The 6,294-nt window shown below is 37.3% G+C and overlaps 1 pseudogene; it reads right to left on the reverse strand.

The window, feature by feature from the left end:
• Positions 1-3,778: 3,778 nt before the first annotated feature.
• Positions 3,779-5,014, reverse strand: LOC101422453 (sorting nexin-16-like; annotated as a pseudogene).
• Between the last annotated feature and the right edge of the window lie 1,280 nt (positions 5,015-6,294).

Here is a 6,294-nt window from a genome sequence, read left to right on the forward strand (position 1 = left end):
CCCAAGCACTTGCATCTTCTTGTCCATCAGTGACAAAAGTTTAATTTGGAGTACTTATGCACAACCTAAAGACCCTATTTCTTTTTTTTTTTTTTGTCTTTATTTTTTTAATGTTACATTAAAAAAATATGAGGTCCCCATATACCCGCCACCCCCTTCACCCCACTCCTTCCCCCATAATGACAACCTCCTCCATCATCATGAGACATTCATTGCACTTGGTGAATACATCTCTGAGCACCGCTGCACCTCATGGTCAATGGTCCACACCATAGCCCACACTCTCCCACAGTTCACCCAGTGGGCCATGGGAGGACATACAATGTCCGGTAACTGTCCCTGCAGCACCACCCAGGACAACTCCAACCCTGAAAATGCCCCCACATCACATCTCTTCCTCCCGCTTCCTACCCCCAGCAGCCACCATGGCCACTTTCTCCACGCCAGTGCCACCATATTTCTTAGCCTTCTGTTTTAGTGAGCCAGGCTGCTGAAAGCAGATACCATGAAATGAGTTGGTTTAACAATGGGAATTTATTAGCTTACAGTTTTGAGGCTGAGAAAAATGTCCAAATCAAGGCATTGTCAAGGTGATGCTTTCCTCCTGAAGACTGGCTGCTGGCAATACTGAATACCTGTGTCACATGGCGAGGCTCAAGGCAGTGTCTGCTGCTCTCTCCTTTCTTTGCCCGGTCTCACTGCTTTCAGCTTATTTCTTCCATGACTTTCTTGCTCTTTGTCTGAATTACATTCTCTCATAAAGGACACCAGTAAGAGAACAAAGACCCACCTTGGGCCATACCTTAACTGAAGTAACTTAATCAAAAGTTCCTACTTACAGTAGGTTTACACTCACAGGAATGAATTCGCTTTAAGAACATGATTTTCTAGGTATTTACTGTTCCAAACCACCATATCTTCTGTCAATAGGTGGTCCCCAAATATCTTGACCATGAAAAATCAAGAAATTATTGCTTATCACAGTAAGAAATTACTACTTTGCAAACTTTACCAGTGTCTTGGAGGAAAAGGGCAGATCAAGTCAAAATTTATTGAGAATTGAGAGTCTGGTTTAACGTGAGTCTTTTAAACCAGAGATTTGAATAGGATCGGGTATGAATCAAGATACTATAGTTCAGCATTGTTGCAAAGAGCAAGGCTAGTGTTTTGTGGAGAGGGGTTCAAAGAATCTTAGTTTACAAATTGTCTCTATTTTTTCTGTTTCAGTATGTTCATTTTTAAATTAATATTGGTTACATTTGAAGTGCAGTATAGCTATTTACATAGACTTAAAATGATCAGTAATATAAAGTATAGTCTTAAAAAGAATATCACGGACTCATTCAACATCTGTGAATTACAGCACTTTAATCGATTTACAATAATAGTAGAAAATAGGAAAAAGAACACTGAAATTGGAAGAGGAAGAGTGGTACATAATATCGGGACAACACAGCTTCTGTTGTACTGAGAAGGATAATTTATTATATGAATATAATACTGGGAATAAAATGCACTATGAAAGTAAAAAAATTAAATTCCAAATATAAGTAATGTGCTCTACCTAATAAGAAGAGTTATTCTTACCCATCCCAGACTTCAGATATACTCTTTATAAAGGTCAGGTTTTATCAGTGTGTGATCCACTCTAAAGCAGACATGCAGCACTAAAATATCTGGAATTTGGCAAACATCTTGTTTTACTAGTCTTTAAATGGTATTAATCAATTTAAGTGATTATTCTTTTTAAACTCTCTATAAGATCTAGAATATTATTTTTAAAATGAACAAGTAGACCAGTTTACTATATTTATTTCTGTTTCCAAGGACAGTAAACACATTTCTAATATGCTTTGTGGAAAATGTTCTGAGACAAGGCACATCTGTGTATTTTGACAAAGAATTTAAAATATTCTTGGTACTTTGATAAAAAAAAGTCTCGTTTTCAGATCAAAGGTTAACAAAACAATTGGGCATGTTGATCCATGTCAGTCAAAATTTAAAACAAACACATCTTAATATGTACATCAAGATACCAATAAACTTTTAGACAGCAAAGGAAAAAAAATTGGAAATTTTTACTCTATTTCCCCAATAAGTTTCCTTCAGTGTTTAGAAAGTATATGCAGTTCGATATAACATTTTGCGATTTCAAGATGTTAGCATGATTACAATGCATATTTACAGTAATAGGTAAAACAGTAGAAATAGAAAATAAATGAGTAAACTCATACTATGGGAAATGAAACAAGGTACTTTCAAATTCTAAACTCAGATGTGTTGAAATAAACACAAAATTTTTTTCATAAAGCTCACAGACCTTAGGAGATTATTGTAAAAAGTGAAATCTAAAGGCACTACATAATTTGTTCTCCTTACTCCATTTACTAAAAATATTCACCCATGAAATTTGACACAAAAGAGTTTAATTACCATAAAGTGCATCACTTAGCCAAATATATTAAAAAGAAAATTAGCCACAATAAATTACAGCAACACATCCACATATATAGAAATAAAAATGCCATGCCAGAGGGGTCAACCTAATTAGGAACTTTTCAGTATAAATGGCTTTTTATTTTGTTTTCTTTTTGTATAACTTTATTTTCTCAGACTCTTCATATAATTTCAAAAGAATATGCCTTGATTAGCAAAAAGAGGTAGGTTCTGAGAAAGGCAAATTCCCTGATTCCATATAAAGATTTAAGATAAAGAGGAAATGGAAAATAAACAAGTAAAACATATTATAATAAGCTATGACACTTATTACACTACCTTGATATTAAAGAGTCAACTTGTAAAATCAAGGTTATTTTATCACATTAGCTCCAATTACAGATCTTACGAACAGTTTTCCTTTAGTATTAGAAAGTCATCCTCCTTTAAATAGCATTAACATTCCAAACAAGCAATTTTATTTAGAGATGGTAAAAATATCAACATTTAAAATTCATCTCATCTTTATCTTTACTATGGGTAACCACTAATTTAAACCATTAATGAATATATATTATGTTAGAAATACAAAGAAGCTTGTATCACCCAGATAGCAACATGCAATTAATTTCTATTTGACAAATATTATTATTTTTTTTAAGATTTTATTATTTATTTATTTCTCTCCCCTTCCCCGCCCACTCCCCGGTTGTCTGCTCTCTGTATCCATTCACTGTGTGTTCTTCTGTGTCCCTTGTATTCTTGTCAGCAGCACCGGGAATCTGTGTCTCTTTTTGTTGTGTCATCTTGCTGGATCAGGAGTAGTGTGGCACTACTCCTCGGCAGGCTGCACTTTTTTCGTGCTGGGCGGCTCTCCTTACAGGGTGCACTCCTGCACATGGGGCTCCCCTAAGCAGGGGACACCCTGTGTGGCACAGCACTCCTTGCGCGCATCAGGGTGACTCATCACACAGATCAGGAGGCCCAGGATTTGAACCCTGGACCTCCCGTGTGGTGGGCAGACGCTCTATCCATTGAGCCAAATCTGCTTCCCCTAACATTATTTTTAAAATCATATTTATATACACACACATACATACATACTCACCTATATTAGTCTGGAGCAATATATTGGCAAAACACCATAATAATTTATATACAGTATTGAAGGACGTAAGCCTGGATAATAGAATTCTAACAACATGTTTTCTTGATGCATTCAATACTAAGTCTGGAAAAAAGACAAAAGCTGCTGTGAACATATTTCCTATTCCAATAACTTAAAGTTTTTTTCATTTAAACTTTATATGTACATTTCTTTTTTCTGTAAGTGCTTCACAGTCTTTTTTTAAAAAACAAGATATGCCCCTCTATTGTAAATGTGTTGAAATGTCAAAATAGAGGAAAATGCTTGTACTGTAGTAGTCTTCTTCAGGATTATATGCCACCCCTGCTACCTATATACCCAATTCAGAATTTCAGGTTCACTAAAACTCGTGCAGGGCATATTATCAACTCTAGAGTTGTCATCCAAGATAACTTGACCAGCCACAGGTATAAAGGCCTCCACCTGGAAAATCTGTCCACCTGTTCCTGATACATGCCATGATTCTTCAGATTCTAAAGACAATGCTCTGATTGTGTTCTCTATAGTGTCTATATGAAGTTGCTTTCTCACAAGCAGTTTCTTCAGTGATTCCATTTCTTTTTGTTTTTCAAGTAATTCTTTCTATAAACAGTAGCTTTTTTCTTCTAAAATTTCACAAAAAGCCCTGCTTCCTTCTAGACTACCAACTGGACCTGGGGGATCATTCAGGCAAAGACATTCTCTCACTGCAAGGCACTTAGCAATGTCCTTGTTGGCTACTCGGTTTTGAAGAAACACTTAAAATCCTAATTGTCTATCTTCTAGGAAGTCAGCATTGAAATGATCTTTAAACCAGTGTTTTGGTGAAAGCGCTAATCGAAATCCTGGAAACACCTCCTTTAACGTGTCATTAAGCTTAGAGAAGTGAGTATGTCTTCTGAAAATTACTTAAATTTCTTCTGGGGTTTTCTTTACTATTATTTTATTTAAAGTAAATTTTGCTCCCTCTTCCATCATTTCATAACCGAGTATAGTAGATGTAGATGGTCTCTCTTAATTTACTGTTTCAGAATTTTTTTCTTCACTTCTCTTAGTGAGGTTGAATATGCAAGGGAAGAATCTGCACCTGTAATTTTAGTCCCAATGAGATGACTATTAGAGATAGATGAAGTAGTGCATGTTTGATCAGGCACTCTTGTCTGTTTCTAATTACCTATATTTGAGTCTTCCAACTGGCCTTTGGAAGAGTTTGAACTAGTTGAGATACTCCCAAGAGAAGAGCATCTTTGGTTTCTGTTGGTTGTAGAATTGGAAGTAGAGTTTCCTATGGTCATAGGAACTGGTGTGTAAAGAGTTGCCATCTCCTTTAGGCCTTGCTAACAAACCTGCACACCCTGTGTCCAACTGCTTAGAAAACAACTAATATGACACCTGTATTTTCTTCCTAGGAATTCAATATCTTTTTTTTTTTTTTTAAGATTTTATTTATTTCTCTCCTCTTCCCCTCACCCCAGTCCTGGTTGTCTGTTCTCTTTGTCTATTTGCTGTGTCTTCTTTGTCCGCTTCTGTTGTTGTCAGCGGCACGGGAATCTGAGTTTCTTTTTGTTGCATCATCTTGCTGTGTCAGCTCTCCCCTGTGTGCGGTGCCATTCCTGGGCAGGCTGCACTTTCTTTTGCACTGGGCGGCTCTCCTTACGGGGCACACTCCTTGCGTATGGGGCTCCCCTACACGAGGACATCCCTGCGTGGCAGGGCACTCCTTGCGCGCATCAGCACTGCGCATGGCCAGCTCCACACGGGTCAAGGAGGCCCGGGGTTTGAACCATGGACCTCCCATGTGGTAGACGGATGCCCTAACCGCTGGGCCAAGTCCGCCACCTCAATATATTTCTTAATCACAGTAGTTCACCTCTTCCTATAACACCAAAAGGGCTCATGTGAACCTCTTCCCAGAAAACAGGAGTTCTGCCTGGGCCACTGAGCCCAAGACCCCCACAGATTGTCTCTTGATGCCCTCCACTGAAGAGTTGATGGTTCTTTTGGAAAGTTCCTATAAGAAACAATCAAACTATTTGCTTGGGCAATTCTGGAGGATTGAAAAAATTGCTAGTGAAGACAATGGAATAGCAAAGTCATGATAATGTAGATGGTAAGTTCCAAAGTTGCCATTCCTATGGCCCAGGTTGAGTTTCGGGGTAGATGGTTTTAGTCCTTTCTTGTGTCAAGGTGTAGAAATGTGATTAATTTTTACACATTGTAGGTATGCCAAACTGATCTATGGCACTTCTGGAGAGTGTCTTTAAATGGAGAAGTCATCCTCATCTTCTGTCCTGCTGACTAGAATGAAGATGTGATATCTGGAGCTAGAGCAGCCATCTAGGTCTGTGTGGAGAAGTACAATGGATGGTAGAACAGGAAGATATAATTAATCAGTTCTCTACATCATGGAATTTCACAAGGTCCCAATCTTGGCGTGCCTACTTCTGTATCTTTTCTACATGAGAAAATTAAATTTGTGTGTTTATGTCACTATTTTCCTGTTGTTATTGTTATAGGTTTTGATTTTTAGTCTATCCTATATACAGGAAAATATGATCCTAACTAATTCAGGGATAATAACAATACTTACCTTTTAGGACTGTTTTTGATGATTAAATACATAGCTATAAGTTGCACAAATAGAATGTTGTATAGTACTTTTCAATAAGTACTAGTCATTCTATTACCCAGTTTTTTTTTCCTCCCTAGTTTCAGAGTCTAAGAGGAAGGAA

Source organism: Dasypus novemcinctus, chromosome 1 (genome assembly GCF_030445035.2).
Source record: "Dasypus novemcinctus isolate mDasNov1 chromosome 1, mDasNov1.1.hap2, whole genome shotgun sequence".
NCBI classification, from domain to species: Eukaryota; Metazoa; Chordata; class Mammalia; order Cingulata; family Dasypodidae; genus Dasypus; species Dasypus novemcinctus.